General features: G+C 47.3%; 1 long non-coding RNA gene across 3 annotated transcripts in view; it reads right to left on the bottom strand.

The window, feature by feature from the left end:
• LOC138998443 (uncharacterized) overlaps positions 1-20,497 on the bottom strand; it is a 315,813-nt gene that overhangs the window by 97,468 nt on the left and 197,848 nt on the right. For all 3 annotated transcript variants that reach the window (XR_011469162.1, XR_011469161.1, XR_011469163.1), the window contains one exon: positions 1,459-1,520. This is a non-coding gene — a long non-coding RNA (uncharacterized lncRNA). The remainder of the gene's footprint in view (positions 1-1,458; positions 1,521-20,497) is intronic.

The raw sequence follows: 20,497 nt of genomic DNA, 5'->3' as shown, positions 1-20,497 counted from the left end.
AGAGCAGTGATGGCGAACCTTTTGAGCTCGGGGTGTCAGCATTTTGAAAAACCCTAACTTAACTCTGGTGCCGTGTCACATAGAGAAATTTTTTTGATCTTTGCAACCATAGTAAAACAAAGATTTATATTTTTGATATCTATTTTATATATTTAAATGCCATTTAACAAAGAAAAATCAACCAAAAAAAATGAGTTCGCGTGTCACCTCTGACACGCGTGTCATAGGTTCGCCATCACTGTCCTAGAGGTTCTAAAACCCGTGCTATAAAAAGAACAGCTAAAGGGCCAATGAATCAACGAAGCATAGACTTCCCAGGGTGATTTCTATAAGGAAGAAACAGTATATATGCATATATATTTTTTGCCAGTACCCACAGGTATGTATACTAGCTAATGAGTGCCTGATAAATCCTTTTTTTTTGCTATAATGAAAACGGGACATTTTTCTGTGCATCTTGTGGGTTAGAATTATTCGGACTAGCCATGGTTGTGTGTGTATGTATGTGTGTAAAAGGGAAATTTCAAAGGGGCGCTATTTCCCAGTCACAGAAATTGCTGTTTATGGCGCCGGTTAATTTTACGTTTGTCCTTCAGAAACTCCTTCGAGCCCTGGGACGTGTCTCTTTGTCCACAGAGTTCCATTTGGTCATTCGGGGTCTGATGGAAAGGTGGCTAATTGGATATGGATATGTGCTGCCCTGGAGGGAGGGGATTCGACAAAGATACCAAATGCATAATTCTTCCCCAAATAAGTCAACACATTTAAAGTAAGACCCCTCCCCCCTGCTTCAGCTCTTAGGTTAATATTGGGGGGAAAAATTCTTATAGTCTCAGCAATGGCTATAATGGCAACATTTACAATGAAACATTTCTTCTCCATCATCTCATTCTTTGATCTTGATGGTGGACTGCATAATGGTGGTCATGAAATCGACCAAGTGTGGTCTACACCTCCCGTTCTAGTTAATAGTTTCTTTTTATCAAATGCCTCTTAGCTGGTGTGGCTCAGTGGATAGAGCGTCGGCCTGTGGACCGAAGGGTCCGGGGGCTGGATTCCGGTCAAGGGCCTATGCCGGGGTTGCAAGCTCAATCCCTAGTAGGGGGCGTGCAGGAGGCAGCCGATCAAAGACTCTTGTCTCTCACCGCTGATGTTTCTCTCTCCCTCTCCCTTCCTCTCTGAAATCAATAAAAATATATTAAAAAACAAAGTCCCTTATATTTGGGGCAGGTTACGGAAACCCCCAATGGTATCCCTTCTTTGCTGATAATATCATTTTCCAGCAACTTTATTTTTAGCCCTTGATGTTGCTATTTACCCTTAGATGACTAAAACCAAAATATTTGCAAAGCCCCAGGAGATCCCTCTGAGAACACAGCCCTTATCAGAAGGGACACAGACACACTTTCCAGACAGAGAGAGAGAGAGAAAGGGCCGGCTGACAAAGGAAGTGTTTACCTCGGACTCTGTGGCGGGCAGGGACTCCGGTGGCTGCCAAGCAAGGTGAAGTGAAGGTCAACCTGTTTGTGGCCAAAGTTACACATTTTAATCACGGAGCGAAGGAGGTCTGAGCTGCCATGTGGAATCGATTTGCAGCCGTTTTCCAAAATGTTCTGGAAATCATTGATGGGCACAGAAAATACATTTTCAAAAGGCGTTCACCACTGGTGTTTTTTTGTTTTTTTTTTAAAGAAATCCAATTTACATTACCCTTAATCACAAAATAATTTTACAGGTTGTCTCTTGGGAAGAAAAGTAAATTGGGTGGGGCCCTATTTCTTTTCAAGGGGGGCACTTTTACCCTACTTAAAAATGCTCCCACGCAGACATAACTACAAATGAACGTCTGTGACATGTGGCCACTTCCTGGCTGTGTGGCCTTGGGCAACTTCCTTGAGCTCTCTGGGCCTCGTGTGAAATGGTAATAGTACCTTAACACACACGGGGAGCTCTATTCGATGATCATAGCCCATAGCCTGCATCTGTGTTATTACTGACAACGATTTTTTTAGTTATGGGAACCCAGAAAGCTGTGACCAGACTCTGAAATTTAAACTCTAAGTTTGAAATGGTTCTCTTAGGGCCGTGGTCGGCAAACTGCGGCTCGCGAGCCACATGTGGCTCTTTGGCCCCTTGAGTGTGGCTCTTCCTAAGCCTTAGGAGGACCCTAATGAAGTTAATAACAATGTACCTACCTATAGAGTTTAACTTTAAGAAATTTGGCTCTCAAAAGAAATTTCAATCGTTGTACTGTTGCTATTTGGCTCTGTTGACTAATGAGTTTGCCGACCACTGTCTTTGGGCGTGTGTTCCAATTTGCACTATTGCTTTCCGTCCTGTCTTCATAGGCCTGGATGCATGAAATAGGCTTCTAAGTAAACAGCAAACTAAAACGAAGCCCCAGGGGGTGATGGGTACACTGCTGAAATACATGTACACCAAACAGCAGTCTGTAAAAAGGCTGACAGCTATGTGATGGCTGTCCAGACCCTCTGTTGCACAAGGATGCCAGCATGCTGCTTCCCTATTTTGTCTTATGTACCTACTAGAGGCCCGGTGCACGAAATTCGTGCACAAGTAGGATCCCTAGGCCTGGCTGGCAATCAGGGCCAATCTGTGGGGTGACCAGCGGGGCGATGCGGGGGGGGGTGGGGGGGTTGCTGGTATCTGCCTTGGCTGGCCTGGGCCCGCGGGCTGGGGGCAGCTCCTGTGTTAAGTGTCTGCCCCCTGGTGGTCAGTGCACATCATAGCGACCAGTCGTTCTGCTGTTTGGTCGATTTGCACATTAGGCTTTTATTATATAGGAAGTCCTTCACATCCTATTTTAACATCCGCTGGGTTTTATCAGACGCTTATCATTGGTGCCACTGTTCCTATCAGGCTGTACAAGTTGAAATTTATTTTTAAAAGAAAGAGATGGCCCTTGATAACATGTTAGCATGTTGACTAAAAATGAGGTTCCTGCCGGGCCAGTGTGGCTCAGTGGTTGAGCACTGACCTATGAACCAGAAGGTCACGGTTCGATTCCCGGTCGGGGCACATGCCTGGGTTATAGGTCTTTTCATGACAGTTCCATAGGTTCGGAATGAACCTTTGATTCTTTCACAACAGCTTCAAAATTGCCCAAAAGAATGAAACAAGGACATTAGAATATCCCCAGAAAAGATAAGGACACCACGGTGGCCTGTGGCTTCCTGTATGTGAATGCCGAGATGTGAGGCAATATCATGGTTCGCCTTTAACTCACATGTCAGTTCTTTTTTAAAACATTGCTCCTTTTCAACAGTCTGTTCCATGCTTCTATGACCCTGGATCTATTTTGTTCGTCAGTATATGTTGTTCATTAGATTCCACATATGAGTGGGATCATGTGATGCTTGTCTTTCTCTGAGTGGCTTATTTCAGAGGGTGGGGGTGGGTGGGAAGAGATCAGTCAAAGACCTTGTATGCATATGTGTATAACCCACGGACACAGACAATAGGGTGGTGAGGGCCTGGGCTGGGAAGGGCAGGCTAGGAGGGGTCAAGGGGGGAAAAAAAGGGGACGTATGTAATACTTCCAACAATAAAGATTTTTTTAAAAACACTCATATATTGCCCTAACCGGTTTGGCTCAGTGGGTAGAGCGTCGGCCTGCAGACTCAAGGGTCCCAGGTTCGATTCCAGTCAAGGGCATGTACCTTGATTGCGGGCGCATCCCCAGTGGGGGTTATGCAGGAGGCAGCTGATCGATGTTTCTTTCTCATCGATGTTTCTAACTCTCTATCCCTCTCCCTTCCTCTCTGTAAAAAATCAATAAAATATATATATTAAAAAAACAAAAAAAGCCCCCACTCATATATGTTGTAACATTGGTGTTTTAAATGAACTACACTGAGAATTATTACTAAATTACTTTAACTCTTTTGTTGCAATAGGAAAGCAGATGCAGCAAAATTTCAAGTTAGACAAGGAGGCCTTAAAAAGAGGGTGGAAAACTACTTGCAGGAAATACAGTTTCAGGGAAATTTTTTAAAAAGCATTCAGAATGCAAACCTCAAAGCAGCAGCTTAAAAATTTTTTTTTGCAAACAGCAGTGCCCTCGGCGGGCCCGGATCTGTCTCCTGCTTCAACAGGGTTTGGACGGAACAGGCCCAGGGACGCCCCTTCTCCCAGCCTTGACCACCCCCCAACCGCATCCAGGCGCTACCTTCAGAACCACCCCAGCCAAGACCAGCCATCCTCTACCTGAGACCAGCCAATTCTTTTTGTTTTGTTTTGTTAAGCCTCACCCGAGGATATTTTTCCATTGATTTTTAGGGAGCGTGGGAGAGAGAGGGAAAGACAGAGAGAAACATCGCTGTGAGAGAGACACATCGATTGGTTGCCTCCTGCACGAGCCCTGACCGGGGCCCAGGCCGGGGAGGAGCCTACCACCGAGGTACGTGCCCTTGACCGGAATCGAACCTGGGACCCTTCAGTCTGCGGGCCGACGCTCTATCCACTGAGCCACACCGGCCAGGGGCCCAACACCACTGTTTGACCTTAACTCCTTGCAACCATGAGCTGAACAACCAGGAGCCCCCACATTTGTCAGAATTATTCCTGGAGGTGGAGGCACCATCACCCGCCTGGTGGCCTGTCCCTGTGGGCCTCGCACACCTACCTCTGTTGGGGCTTCTGTTTCCATGGCGACCAGGTGCCCAGTGACAACGTGGCCCTGGAGGACGAGGCCACCTCTTCCTGGAGACGGCGGTGGAGGAGAAGCCCGAGGGCCGAGCGTCTCCTAAAGTTGCAAACCCCTCGCGTTGGCTGCCTTCTCTCCAGGACGAGCTGCCGCCTCCCCAGGGGAAGGGGGGGTGGGGGGGGGGGACACTCGGGACCCCATGGGGCCCCCTGGCCTTGGCGAGGACCCTGACCCAGGCCCTGGTGGAGCTGCAGGCCCTGGTGCCGCCCGCGCAGACCCGGGGCCCTGTGACTTCCGGCAGAACCACTTCCGGGTGAGGGGGGAGCGTCATCAGGAGGATGGGCAGCACCTGGCTTGCCCCAGGTGGGGCCGGGCGAGTGGTTCTCAACCTCCTGGCCCTTTAAGTACAGTTCCTCATGTTGGGACCCAACCATAACATTATTTTCGTGGCTACTTCCTAACGGTAATGTTGCTACTGTGATGAATCGTCATGTAAATATCTGATATTCAGGATGGTCTGAGGCGACCCCTGTGAAAGGGTCGTTTGACCGCCAAAGGGGTCGCGACCCACAGGTTGAGAACCGCTGCCCTGGGCGGTGTAGCTCAGTGGATAGAGCGTCGGCCTGCAGGCTGAAGGGCCCCCGGTTCGATTCCAGTCAAGGGCACATGCCTTGGTTGCAGGCTCGATCCCCAGTAGGGGGCGTGCAGGAGGCAGCCGATCAATGATTCTTTCATCATAGATGTTTCTCTTTCCCTCTCCCTTCCTCTCTGAAATCAATAAAAACATAGTTTTTTTTTTTTTTTAAAGGCTTATCTTCGAGCACGACCAGGAGTCTGTGGAGCCCAGAGGCCTTTGCGGGGCCCCTCTGCACCCCTTGGCGTCTGGCTTTTGCCTGAGCCTCTCCCCGAAACCCCTAGGCATCCTTCTAACCACCCTGGAGCCCACTCCCATGCATTATACCACTTGGAAACAATAAAGCTTTTTGCAAGAAAAAAAAAAAAAACCCACAAAACTTCCCGGCTGGTGTGGTTCAGTGGTTGGGGGTCAACCTATGAACCAGGAGGTCACAGTTCGATTCCTGGTCAGGGCGCATGCCCGGGTTGCAGGCTGGATCCCCAGTAGGGGGCGTGCAGGAGGCAGCCGATCCATGATTCTCTCTCCTCATGAATGTTTCTGCCTCTCTCTCCCTCTTCTTTCCTCTCTGAAATCAATAAAAAAAAAATTTAGAAATAAAACCTAAAACAAAACCATGGCTCTCTTCCAGATCTGCAAATAGTGACACTCGTGTACACAATTCTTTTCTTTGCCCCTTTCCTTTCAAGCACAGCCCTTAAGCAAGCAGACACTTTACCTGGACGGCTTTTTCTTTATGGCCGTTTCAGAGCAGGGCTATCAAAAATAAGATAATGTCCAAGGCCTGGGACCCCCCCCCGCCCCCCCCCCGCCCCCCCCCCCCCCCCCCCCCGCCCCCCAGCTCTCTAACGGAGTTTAAAGCGTCTAAAGGCAGCTCTGGCTCCGTGTGCGGCCCACAGCGCTGTTTGCTCTGCCACAGTTTGATGGAGGGGGTAATGTGTTTGCGAGATAAGCCGAAAGGGCCCGGCCAAAACCAGCCAGGCCCCGCGTGATAAACCCTGACACCCGCAGCCATTTCTCACACACATGAAAGGCAGGTCTGGGACGCCAAGGAAAACAGAGGTGTCCTCGCGCACCCAGAAATGTTTATCGAAACCAAGAAGGCAAATAAGGCGAACTGGCATCTCTTCGTCCATTCAATCGATTGGCGCAATTAATCAAGTCTCCTTCTTGCTGTTCTTCCTGGACGGGAAGGGTGAGTGGCCGGGGAGACAGGGCGTGGTTTGGGTGTCTCGCCCTGATGCAACCGGGGGTTCCGTGTGAAGTTCAGCTTTGAGGAGGCTGAGCTGCTGGGACGGGAGGTGAGAACTCAGTTGGAAATGGGTGCTCACACACCCACGGTGACATTCTTGGTTCAGTGATCTGTAGCCTGTGAACTGACTGATAAGCCAGGATGAATCATGCCGCCTGCTGTGCCTTTATAATTAGAGGTCAGGGCTAAAGGTCAATTAAGACAATTTAAAAAAAATATTTTTTATTGATTTTTTACAGAGAGGAAGGGAGAGGGATAGAGAGTTAGAAACATCGATGAGAGAGAGACATCGATCAGCTGCCTCCTGCACACCCCCTACTGGGGATATGCCTACAACCAGGGTACATGCCCTTGACCGGAATCGAACCTGGGACCCTTGAGTCCGTAGTCTGACGCTCTATCCGCTGAGCCAAACTGGTTAGGGCAATGAAGACAATTTTTGACATAAAGATGTTTTAAAGTAAAGTAGCTTTGCAAACTAGAGTGATTAAAAAATGCTGGAAGTGAATTATTGATTCTTTTACTTTTTGACATTTAAAAAGATACTTGTATTGATTTCAGAGAGGACAGGAGAGGGAGAAAGAGATAGAAACATCAATGATGCGAGAGAATCAGGGATCGGCTGCCTCCTGCACGCCCCACACTGAGGATCGAGCCCACAACCCGGGCATGTGCCCTTGACCGGAATCAAACCCAGGACCCTTCAGTCTGCAGGCCGACGCTCTATCCACTGAGCCAAAGCGGCTAGGGCATGAACTATCGATTCTTTATAAGAATTACCCATTTCTAGAAAAAGTAATGGAAAAAATACCAGAATTTCACAAAATAGAGCCCTCTTTCAAAATAAGAACTTTAATTTATATATATATGTATATATATATTATATAACATATATATACATATATATATAAATTTATATATATGTTGGGAGTGATTGTTTATACTGTGACCACTTTAAGTTAATTTAGAAGGAAAGATCAACTCTAAATTAATGCCCTGGAAAATTTTTCTATTTCTTTCTCCTGAGAAAAAAATACTTTTCTGATTTCTTATTCTTCTCAATTACAAGTATTTGAGAAAGTGAAGAATAGGCTCCAGTCGATTGGCTCATCTATAGCACATTAAAAAATACAACCACTTGGGCCGTAGCTGGTTTGGCTCAGTGGATAGAGGGTCGGCCTGCAAACCAAAGGGTCCCGGGTTCGATTCTGGTCAAGGGCACGGACCTCGGTTGCAGGCTCCTGCCTGACCTGGGTCCTGGTCAGGGCGCGTGCAGGAGGCAACCAATCGATGTGTTTCTCTCACACAGATATTTCTCTCTGTCTTTCCCTCTCTCTGAAAAATCAATGAAAAAATATTCTCAGGTGAGGATTTACACACACACACACACATATATATGTATAACCACTTGGATCTCTAGAAATGTGTTTCTTCTCTGTATTAATCACTTCAAATATTTTTATGCCTTAGTGTTAATAATCTATGAGTATAGATTTTTAGATGAATTTAATGTCAACTAGGGATTAATGTGAATTAATTAAATTGACTGTATCACAAAAGGATTTCGTCTTAATTCTGGTGATCTTAATAAAGCCCTCTACTTATCTGTATTTTCTCAACATTAGGAATTATTTTTATTAGACGGTGGATTAATTTAATAATGGCGGGGGGGGGGGGGAAGAAATCAAGCGACGGCAAGCTGACTTTGTTATTGTTATTGAGGCTGCGTAATCGAATCAGGTAATTCTCAATTAAAAAGGAATCAATTTGCGTAATCTATTTAAAAACAGAAACATAACTTGGAGTTCACATTTAATTTTCTTTTGAAACAGCCATTCCACAGAATTTAAAACAATGTCTGTGGTGAAAAGTAAATGAGTCACATGCTCCACTCCGTTCTCTAAATAGCAAAAAGTCACTTCTTACACGTGCATCTCCAACAAAAGTATTGTCCGCACAGACGTAGTCCCACAGACAGACAGTTTTTAGTTAAAACAATCCCGTCAGGTTGATGATAATGCTTCAGATTACTTGTTTTATTTTATTTATTTTTTTTCAATATATTTTGATTGATTTCAGAGAGGGAGAGAGAGAGAGAGAAACATCAATGATGACAGAGAATCATGGATCGGCTGCCCCCTGCACGCTCCCTACTGGGGATGGAGCCCGCCACCCAGGCCGTGGGCCCTGACCATGAATCGAACTGTGTCCTCCTGGTTCATCGGTCGATGCTCAACCACTGAGCCACACTGGCTGGGCATCCCAATTTTTTAATTAATCAATTTAATTTTTTTGCAATCACGGTTTACATTCTTTTTCTTTTTTTTTGGTATTAATTTCAGGTGTACAGCATCGTGGTTAGACAACCAGATACTTCACAAAGTGTCCCCCAATATGTCCAGTACCCACCTGGCACCATACACACTTATTACAATACTAGAGGCCCGGTGCACGAATTCGTGCACGGGTGGGGTCCGGCTGGCCCCGGGGGGGAGGGGCCGTGGGCAGTTGGCTGGCTGGCCCAGTCCCCCTGGTGGAACTCCCAGTCGGGGGGACAATTTGCATATTAGCCTTTTATTATATAGGATTATTGACTCTATTCCCTGTGCTGTACTTCCCCTCCCCGTGGACTGTTTTGTAACTGCCAACCTGCACTTCTCCATCCCTTCACCTTTTCCACCCGTCCCCCCAACTCCCTCCCTTCAACAACGGGGCCGCACAAAGATGGGCTTTGCCTCCAATGTTAGCAACGTGGGTATCATTTGGAGTCTCTCACATTTAGCAAGACGTGTAGGGTTTTTTTTGAACATCGCGTCGAAAAGGTCTGGCTTCACTCACTATCTGTCTCCCTAAAACTTCTTTCTTTTTCTCTGTTGAGCGTAGGCATTCCTCTGTGGCCTCCCTTTCCCAGAGCCCAGATGTGCTAACATCAATTACCATCAGCGCGATTCGCCTTTCCACGCGGACGAAGAGTTGCGGCCAGTTCATTCCATCTCTGCAGTCACCTCCCTGTCTACAAAGCTCTCCGGCTGGGATTCCCCGGGAAACATTTCCATGATCGCTTCATTTTGCAGACGAAGGGAACGGGGGAGAATAGAACATTTCTGGGAAAGCTGACAGTCCGACGTTGAAAAGTTAAGCGCTGGAGATTTCACAGAGGCAAACAAGCCGATCCTCCTGCCATCACGTCAGAACATCCCCCAGCTGCTATGGAATCGCTGCTCCTGAGACGGGCCTCATTGGAAAGGGTTTGCCATTCCTAGTTTTTCCTCTTTGCTAGGCCAGTGACAAGCTGTAGAAAATGGGGCCCCTGTGTGTGTGTGTGTGTGTGTGTGTGCGCAATTAGCATATTGTGAGGATATGTATTCTTTCTGAATAAAATTTCTAAACCTCTTAAAATATTTTAATTGATTTCAGAGGGAGAGAGAGAGAGAGAGAGAGAGAGAGAGACATCAATGATGAGAGGGAATCATGGATCGGCCGCCTCCTGCACGCCCCACACTGGGGATCGAGCCTGCAACCTGGGCCTGTGCCCTGACTGGGAATCGAACCGTGACCTCCTGGTTCATAGGTGGACACTCAACCACTGAGCAACACCAGCCAGGCTTCTTAACGTTATTTTTTAAAATTCTTAAAATGTCTTAAAATCCTTCTTTTGCTGTGACGACAATCCTATTTCTCTGTTAAACTGGAAGCCTTGACTCAAGCATTGTTAACTGTATAATTAGTTAACTTCATACCAAAATTAGTACAAATTCTTTTTTTAAAAATATATTTTATTGATTTTTTACAGAGAGGAAGGGAGAGGGACAGAGAGTCAGAAACATCGATGAGAGAGAAACACCGATCAGCTGCCTCCTGCACACCTCCCACTGGGGATGTGCCCGCAACCACAGTACATGCCCTTGACCAGAATCGAACCTGGGACCCTTCAGTTCGCAGGCGGACGCTCTATCCACTGAGCCAAACCAGTTAGGGTGCAAAATTAGTACAAATTCTTAATAGGATTATACACACACACACACACACACACACACAGGGCACACAGCTCAAATCTCTTCAAACTATTTATTTACAACATATGCAAAAGATATTAGCTTTTAAGGAACATCTGCATGTCTGATATTAAGAAAAATCTCACTTCTAAAAGTGAGCCTTGCCGTAGCTGGTGTGGCTCAGTGGTTAGAGCTTCCCTCCCTCCCCCCCTACCCCCCCACCCCCAGACTAAAGGGTCCCCATTCCATTCCAGTCAAGGGCACATTCCGGGCTGTGGGCTCTATCCCTACTAGGGGGTGTGCAGGAGGCAGCCGAGCAATGATTCTCTCTCATCATTAAAGTTTCTTTCTCTCTCTCTCCCTCTCCTTTCCTCTCTGAAATCAATAAAAATATTATTTTTAAAATATCGCACTGTGATTGCTGAAATTCCCAGCGTGGGAGCTCCGACTGAAATGTGAAGGCCATCGAACCGAAGTTTCACGAAGCCCCGTGGATTCTCTCCTGAATTTGACGGCGACCACCCACGTTCTGAGCTTGTGCAGAACCCATTCACGCTGCTCAGAGCGCCCACCTTGGGCCTGGTGCCCGGCCAGGAACGTCCACAGGGACAGGGCGGACCCTTCCGCTCCTCTGTCCCAGCACAGACAGGCCTGGCTGCGTCCCAAGCCTCTGGCCAGGAGATTCCTGAATGTGGCTGGTCTGCAGGGACCCCTTTCCATTCCCCAGAGCGGCCTCCGCTCCGCCTGCTCCCAGACCCTGCTCCACAGCCGCAGGTAAACATCCCTCGCTTCTAATCTCCTGCCCACAGATTCGCTTCACTTGACATTAGCCAGAGTGACTTTTCCCCCCCTCAAAGGACCCATCATATTTTGGGAACGTGAGCCTGTAGCCATCAGACCTAGTCTGCTGAAGTCATTTGCCAGCCTTTGAGTGGGGTGGGGGGCAAAGGTGGGGACTTTGATTAACAATATTCCAATCCCTTTGAACAGAAAGGGGGCTAATTTATTGGATGAGAGGGCCCTTTAAGGCAGAGGTCCTCAAATTTTTTAAACAGGGGGCCAGTTCACTGTCCCTCAGACCGTTGGAGGGCCGGGCTATAGTTTAAAAAAAAAAAGATGAACAAATTCCTATGCACACTGCACATATCTTATTTTGAAGTAAAAAAACAAAACGGGAACAAATACAATAGTTGTATTTGCATGTGGCCCGCGGGCCGTAGTTTGAGGACCCCTGCTTTAAGGCTTGCCCCTCCCCAGAATAATAATAATACTTCTGCTTCTGCTTGTCTAGTCCAGTGGTCGGCAAACCGCGGCTCGCGAGCCACATGAGGCTCTTTGGCCCCTTGAGTGTGGCTCTTTCACAAAATACCACGTGCGGGCGCGCACGTACAATGCAATTGAAACTTCGTGGCCCATGCGCAGAAGTCGGTTTTCGGCCTGGGCGAGTCTATTTTGAAGAAGTGGCGTTAGAAGAAGTGGGGGTACGTTCGCTGAGGTCGACCCCTCAGATGGAGGACATTTTTAGCGAAGGCCAGCTTAGGAGCACCCTAATTAAGTTCATAACAATGTACCTACCTATATAGTTTAAGTTTAAAATATTTGGCTCTCAAAAGAAATGTCAGTCGTTGTACTGTTGATATTTGGCTCTTGCTGACCACTGGTCTAGTCTCCTTACTAATCAAAGAGGTGAACTGGGTGTCACAGAATCCTGACTTCATATCAAATGATGCACAAAGCTGCCCATTTCCCAGATCGGTGAGATAATCATCATTCCGATGTTTTTGCTGGTGTCAAAGTGACGGTGCATGATCTCATTTAATTCTGAGAACAACAGGATGGTAGAGGCGCTATTATGGTGCTCATTTTCCTGATGAAGAAATCAACTTAGCCCTGGCCGGTTTGGCTCAGTGGATAGAGCCTTGGCCTGCAGAACGAAGGGTCCTGGGTTCGATTCTGGTGAAGGGCACATGCCCGGGGTTGCGGGGTCGATCGCCAGTAGGGGGCGTGCAGGAGGCAGCCGATCCATGGTTCTCTCTCATCGTTGATGTTTCTCTCTCTCTCTCTCCCCCTCTCCATTCCTCTCTGAAATCAATAAAAAGATATTAAAAACAAAAAGAAATAAACTTCAAGAGGTTAAATTGCTGGCGCATGGCCTAGCCGGCAGGCAAACCAAGGTACCCAGTAGCTGAATGCTGACCAAGGGCTCCACACGGAATATTATAATTACGGGCTGGATCATAAGACCTGGTTTCTGATTACACAGGTTGTGGGAATAGATACTATTTATTATTCATGTTTATTAGTCCCAACCCCACAGTTAATGAATAGATTTCATATTTATTGCATTTGTTTATAAAAATACGCTTTGCTTTTCTGATTAAATGGCTGGTGGCAGGGACTATAACTTAATTACATATTACTTAATTGGTGGATTCATGAATAATATGGAGTTAATTTTTAAAAAATGAATTAAATTGTATAACACGTTGCTGCTATTCTAATGTCAAACAGATTTCTCTCTTGATTTTGAAACTTTGACTCAAGTCTTGTCAAATGTATAATCAGTTCACTTAATACGAAATTTGGGATAGGTTACTAATAAGATTATATACACGTAGACACACAACACATACCCACCTCAAATCTCCTCCAGCCATTTATTTACAATATGTGCAAAATATATTCCAACGTAAGAAAAGTCTGCAGGTAACTTCCAAAAGTGAGACTCCAGCCCAGCCAGAGTGTGGCACAGTGGTTGAGTGTCAACCTATGAACCAGGAGGTCACGGTTGGTTTGATCCCCGGTCAGGGCACATGCCCGGGTTTCGGACTCGATCGCCAGTGTGGGGCATGCAGGAGGCAGCCGATCCATGATTCTCTCTCATCATTGATGTTTCTATCTCTCTCTCTCTCCCTTCCTCTCTGAAATCAATAGAAATATATTTAAAAAATAAATAAAAGCGAGACTCCACTTGGAGCCTCGGGTGGATATTTTGTTATTGAAATTTAGCATTTCTCGGTCTTATTACTATCTCCTACGATTTAAGTGGAAATGATTGAAAACCCACTGTGAGAAAATGGCTTAACTCTGCTGTTGGCGGCTTTAGGGCAGGGCCACTGCGGGATTGGCTTCCTGTGGAACAGCTCTGGGCGCAGTCCCTGTGTGCTGCATCTGAATGGAGAATTTCAGTGAAATGATGCTGAAAATTTCCCATCAGCTCCAGCTATCCATCTGAAGTTAAGCCGGCAGAGCTGCCCTGCGTAGAGGAGTCATTCATAATGAGGTTTCTGCTGAGATGCCTTCGCTGACAGTACAGAACGAAATGCTTCCCCTTTGAGGGTTTTGTGCCGATCATGCGTGGCTGGTGTCTTTAACTCAAGGGAAAATCGTAACATTTATTATCATTAAGGTTTCTGATACCTTATGGGGCAAGAAATGAATGAAATTAGCTCGATTATTTATTTTGTAAGGACAAAGGAATAGAAGCTCAGAGAGGTTGAGTGACTTTATTAATGTCACATAGCTAGCTGCTGTCAAAAGTACAGTGACGATGCCCTAGTGTGCAGGAGGCAGCCGACCCATGATTCTCTCTCATCGTTGATGTTTCTACCGCCCTCTCCCTCTCCCTTCCTCTCTGTAATTAATAAAAATATATTAAAAAGAATAAAATCGGAAGCATACTTGATGTCTACCAATGGGATTGGTTCTGATACACACTTTGTAACTGTGTTTGCTGAGAGCGGCCACACTTTCCTAATTGGTACATACGTCAGATGGATTAGCAGCAGAGCTAGACTAAATTTCAGTGAAAACTAGCGTAGTTTATTGAGTCTCTCACAATTGACTGTTTATAGTTAAGTCAGGCCAGGAACTACCTCAATTGTAGCAGGGGTTCAAGTTACATCAAATAGGCATTGATGGAGGTGTTTGCTGTTGTTGCTTTTTAAATGTTTTTTTATTGATTATTAGAGAGAGAGGAAAGGGGAAGGAGAGAGATAGAAACATCAGTGATGAGAGAGAATCATGGATCGGCTGCCTCCTGCACGCCCCACACTGGGGATCGAGCTGCAACCCGGTCATGTGCCCTGACCGGGAATTGAACCGTGACCGCCTGGTTTCTGGGTGGATACTCAACCACTGAGCCACACCGACCGGGCTGAGGGAGGTTTTTAAAGAAAAGATGACCAGCTGTCTTTCCGAGGTGGTTCTGGATCAGCGGTCATGCCAGCTTTAGTGACCCAACGGAACTCCAAATGCCTTCATTTTCCTTGTTTGTCTCAATAGAATTCAGTGGCGTTCACTCTGGAAATAGTAGGGCCGAACATATTGTTATTATTATTTTTCAAGTACTCTATTATTATTTTTAAATATATTTCACTGATTTCAGAGAGGAGGGGAGAGGGAGAGAGAGATAAAAACATCGATGGTGAGAGAGAATCATGGATGGGCTGCCTCCTGCACGCCCCACACTGGGGATCGAGCCTGCAACCCGGGCATGTGCCCTTGACCGGAATCAAATGCAGGCCCCTTCCATCCGCAGGCCGACACTCTACCCACTGAGCCAGACCAGCTAGGGCTGCCTCTACTCTTGAAAGAAAAAGGGTGCTGAATGCATTTGAGCTCAGAGGCAGGCAGACTAAGGTCAAATAGAAGTCAGAGTCAGGTGGGCTATGTTCTTCTCATGCATTCCAAATGAAGAGGCGAGGCCGGGGTTAACCCTGAAGGACGCCACCTTGAACCCCTCGCTCTCTTTATGGGGACAGGCCCTAATAAAAGATCAAGAGTCCCCGCCTATTATCTTATTGTCCGTGCTCGCTCCGCAGGGCCGAGGCCCAGCCTGGTTATGGATTAACACGGTGATCAATAGCAGAGCCCGCCCCCTCCCTCCCGGCGGGGGGGAAAATGAACTCCGAACGCAGTCACACTCGTATTGATCAAGGATATAGGTCTCACTTTCATTACCTCTGGCTGCTGATAGCCCGCAAATAATGGGATGAGTCCCTAATCTCTCAGCTTCTCAGCGGACCCTTCACCCCGCCTGCCCGCGCGCCGGCCTGGCGTGTTCTTCCATCTTGATGCGCACCCCATGTGCAATCCGTGGGGCTCCACCTCCCCCTCTCCCGTCAGGCCTGGTCAATCAGAGCTAATAACGTCGCTGTTCGCCAGGGACCTCGGCTCCGGCGACTTCAGGATGCAGCCTCCACACACGGCGAGGAGGGGCAGTGTACTGCTGGCTACTTGTGGGGACAGAGCGAGGGGGCTCTTCTCGGCCCCCCAAGACTGAACCCGTCAAACTTCTTCAGGCTCTCACCTGCTTCTACCCAAGTGGCCCCGATTTTACACATTGAATCGTTCAGGTTCCTTCCTTCCTTCCTTCCTTCCTTCCTTCCTTCCTTCTTCTTTTTTGATCTGCAACTTATTACTTTTCTTAAAATCAAAGTTAAAAAAAGACAAACTTGCCCTGGCCAGTATGGCTCAGTTGGTTGGGCATTGGCCTGTGTACCTAAAGGTTGACGGTTCAATTCCTGGTCAGGGCCTATGCCCGGGTTGCAGTCTTGATCCCCAGCAGGGGGCGTGCAGGAGGCAGCCCATGGATGATTTCTTCTCCCTCTTCCCCTCTCTCTAAAGAGCAATACAAATATTAAAAAGGAAAAAAAACCCCCTCAACTTCTAATTATAGATGTCAGTCGTGTTAGCTAGACTTCTGGCTTCTAGGTCAGCCTTCGCCAACCTTTCAGACCTCACGGACCACCAGTGGTCCGCGGGCCACCGGTTAGCGACCGCTGCTCTAGGTGGAGGTGGGCAAAGTGGGGGGACCTGGGGAGCGAAAGGGACTTTGCTTGAGGTGATGGTGCAGTGAGCTGATGATGTCTGATTGAGTTGGACACTAGGATCTGAATGATTTGGAGAACCAATGTCACCCCAATGAATTCAATGTAAAAAAATGGCATCGGCCCTACCTGGTCTGGCTCAGTGGATAGAGCATCGGCCTGCGGACTGAAGGGTCCCGGGTTCAATTCCGGTCAAGGGCACATGCCCGGGTTGCAGGCTCGATCCCCAGTAGGGGGCGTGCAGGAGGCAGCCAATCCATGATTCTCTCTCACCATTGATGTTTCTCTCTTTCTCTCCCCTCTCCCTTCCCCTCTGAAAGCAATAAAAATAAATTTTTTTAAAAAATGGCATTGAAAAGATCTAGGGAAGAGGCTACTGAAATTCATTATTTTCCTCCACCAAATTATTTGAGCAAAATGAGAGCTAGCAACAGTGGCTTTACCTGTCCCATAGAAGCTCAGGGAACGGTCCCCTATTGAATCCGTTGGGAGAAAAACTGTCATATTTTCCGCTGCCAATCTGATGACGACACATGGGCAAAGGTGCAAAAGTCCTCCTTCATGGAGGACACCCCGGATGATCACGTGCAACGAAGCCAATGGAATGATCGGCTGGAATTCAGCCTCTGGGGTCTGGCTGGGGCTCCCCAGCTCCCGTCCAAACAATTTGTACACCTGTTGAAGCCGAAATCAAATATGACAGCGGTACAAAGTCCGGGGGATTACAGCGATCCGCGCTGAGCTCTCAAAGCCCAGGTAATTGCAGGTCTCATTTCTTCCTTTTGTTCGGCAAAGCTGCGTTTGAAATTTGACAAGAAAATCCCTTTCTTTGCTTTTTATACAAGGGACTAGGTGGAATTTCACCCGATTCTCTCTTTTCTTTTTTTAAAAAAGATATATATTGATTGATTGATTTCAGAGAGGAAGGGATAAAGAGAGACAGAAACATCCATGATGAGAGAGGATCATGGACCGGCTGCCTCCTGCACGCCCCCTACTGGGGATCGAGCCCACAACCCGGGCACGTGCCCTGACCGGGAATCGACGCTCAAGCACTGAGCCACACGGTCCAGACCTCCCTTTTCTTCTTCACTCTGTCTGTTTTGATTTCATGGAAGGAGATGACGGTAGACCAGTGATGGCGAACCTATGACACGCGTGTCAGAGGTGACACGCGAACTCATTTTTTTGGTTGATTTTTCTTTGTTAAATGGCATTTAAATATATAAAATCAGTATCAAAAATATAAGTCTTTGTTTTACTAGGGTTGCAAATATCAAAAAATTTCTCTATGTGACACGGCACCAGAGTTCAGTTAGGGTTTTTCAAAACGCTGACACGCCGAGCTCAAAAGGTTCACCATCACTGGAGTAGACACATGAGTGGATGACTTTGTTTACCTGGTAGATTTTGGAACTACCTTTGATCACAAACTCTTTTTTTTTTAATATATATATTTTATTGATTTTTTACAGAGAGGAAGGGAGAGGGATAGAGAATTAGAAACATCGATGAGAGAGGAACATCGATCAGCTGCCTCCTGCACACTCCCTACTGGGGATGTGCCCGCAACCAAGGTACATGCCCTTGACCGGAATCGAACCTGGGAACCCTCAGTCCGCAGGCCGACGCTCTATCTACTGAGCCAAACCGGTTTCGGCGATGACAAACTCTTTTACCTATTTTTTTTCCAAAATCCTGGGAGGATGAGAGGAAAGTGGGCGTGGCTTAGGCTGGCCAGAAGGCTCACTCTGTTTTTCGTAAAGATGGAGAGAGAAGGCACTCATGTGTCCTTGTCCCCTCTGAGGCATGGCGCTCCCTTAGCTCTGAGTCACTATACTTTTTTCTTGTTGCTGTTAATCCTCACCCGAGGATATTTTCCCATTGATTTTTAGAGAGAGGGAGAGAGAGAGCAGAACATCGATGTGAGAGAAACACATCCATTGGTTGCCTCCTGACCAGGTCCGGGCTGGGGAGGAGCCTGCCACTGTGGTACGTGCCCTTGACCGGAATCGAACCCGGGACCCTTCCGTCGGCAGGCTGACGCTCTATCCACTGAGCCACACCGGCCAGGGCTGATTCGCTACAGTTCTCAGCCGGCCTGCGTGCTACCGAATCCCTCTGACGCTGCCGTAATTGTGTGTGTGATCTCCCCTCACGGATGTCATCAGCTGTTATCAAACGTAATAGAGATAAAACCGAGACATTATTGATTGGTTCTGCCGTGCAAACCTCCCAGGCTTCCCCTGCGAGGGGTCTCCTTCTGGGGGAAGCGGGCTGTGTTCTTCCCATCACGCTCCTGCCCCCGGACTCACGGCGGCTTCGGAGCTTTGCTTTTGAGGCCCACATCAATCATATAATTAAGACGTCTTCAGGCAGCGACAGCGACCCCCACATGGGGCGGGCCTGCTCTCTGGTCTGCCGCCCGGTGTTAATTCCATTCCCCGCCTCCCTTTCATGTGGGCGGAATCACAGCTGCTCTCTGTTTAGGGTTCTCTGTGGCATATTTCCTGTTGATCCAGGTTTAACCAGGCAGACCCCTATTTGGATCGAAACCCTTCTCCCCGATTCCTAAGATTAATGGGATGCTAACAAAGGAAGCCGGATTCTTTTTATTTTATTATTATTATTTTTTTGGTTAATCCTCACCCGAAAATATGTTTCCATTGATTTTTAGAGAGAGTGGAGGGAGAGGGAGAGACACATCGATGGGTTGCCTCCTGCATGAGCCCCGACCAGGGCCCCACCAGGGAGGAGCCTGCAACCCAGGTACGTGCCCTTGACCGGAATAGAACCCGGGACCCTTCGGTCTGCAGGCCGATGCTCTATCCACTGAACCACACCGGCCAGGGCAAGGAAGCTTTTCCCCTTTCCTAGACAGCTCGGCCACACCCTTCAGAAATGATGCCCGGGTGATGCCAAACGTTCGGATGGAAAAGGAAGAATTGGGACCATCTGCCAGATGTGTCAGGGGGCCAGATGTTTGGTATCATGTGGGTAAAGCAGCGGTTCTCAACCTGTGGGTTGCAATCCCTTTGGGGGTCGAACGACCCTTTCACAGGGGTCACCTAAGACCATCGGAAAACACATATATAATTACATATTGTTTTTGTGATTAATCACTATGCTTCAATTATGTTCAATTTGTAACAATGAAAGTGGGGGTCACCACAACACGAGGAACTGTATTAAAGGGTCGCGGCATTAGGAAGGCCGAGAACCACTGGGGTAAAGCATCTAGATCACTGACCTTTAAGAAAGAAAATTCTCATCTGGGTGTTTTAAAGTCAGGCAAACACATACAATTTCCAATTCCCATTCCTCTTTTTTGTTGTTGTTGTTTGTTTTCCCTCCATAGTCTTGTCAAATCCTGCAGTCTCTTTGCTTTTCTTGCCTTTCACCTTCCCAGTCATGCTACCTTTTTAAAATATATATATTTTTATTGATTTCAGAGAGGAAGGGAGAGGGAGATGATAGATAGATAGATAGATAGATAGATAGATAGATGATAGATAGATAGATAGATAGATAGAAACATCAATGATGAGAGAGAATCATGGATCGGCTGCCACCTGCACACCCTACATTGGGGATTGAGACCATAATCTGGGCATGTGCCCTGACCTGGTATTGAACCTTGACCTCCTCGTTCATAGGTTGATGCTCAACCACTGAGCCCATGCTGGCCTGGCCCAGTCATGCTACCTTAACATTTAATATAAAAAGAGGGATGGGAATCCAGGCACGATAGTGTGGGAGGCGTCTCTTGGCAAACATCTGAGCAGAGTGGCCATTCTGGCTGCATTGCTGACTAGACGTTTTTCTATGGCACAAACCCTACCACTTTGGGTCTCCACCCGGTACGTGCATTTCTTGGGGGAAAAAACGAGACCTCCCGGCAGAAAAAGCCTTCAGTTTCTGTCTGAACAGGGTTGGCCCCCTGCTGAGCTTTAACCAAATCTCACTCTGAAAACACCAGCAACAGATTCATCACCTTTCCTGTCTTCGTGCCTGGTGTTGAAAGCATCCGGCTCTCGGCTTCAATAAGATCATAAACTATCTCCAGTCTAGGTTCTTGTTAGAGAATTATTTCATGAGATGTTGGCAATTCAGCATCTG

The sequence above is a fragment of the Myotis yumanensis genome, unplaced genomic scaffold (assembly GCF_028538775.1).
Source record: "Myotis yumanensis isolate MYYU_CA2020_CCGP unplaced genomic scaffold, mMyoYum1.0.hap1 SCAF_20, whole genome shotgun sequence".
Classification (NCBI taxonomy): Eukaryota; Metazoa; Chordata; class Mammalia; order Chiroptera; family Vespertilionidae; genus Myotis; species Myotis yumanensis.
This window is presented reverse-complemented; position numbering and strand designations above follow the sequence as displayed.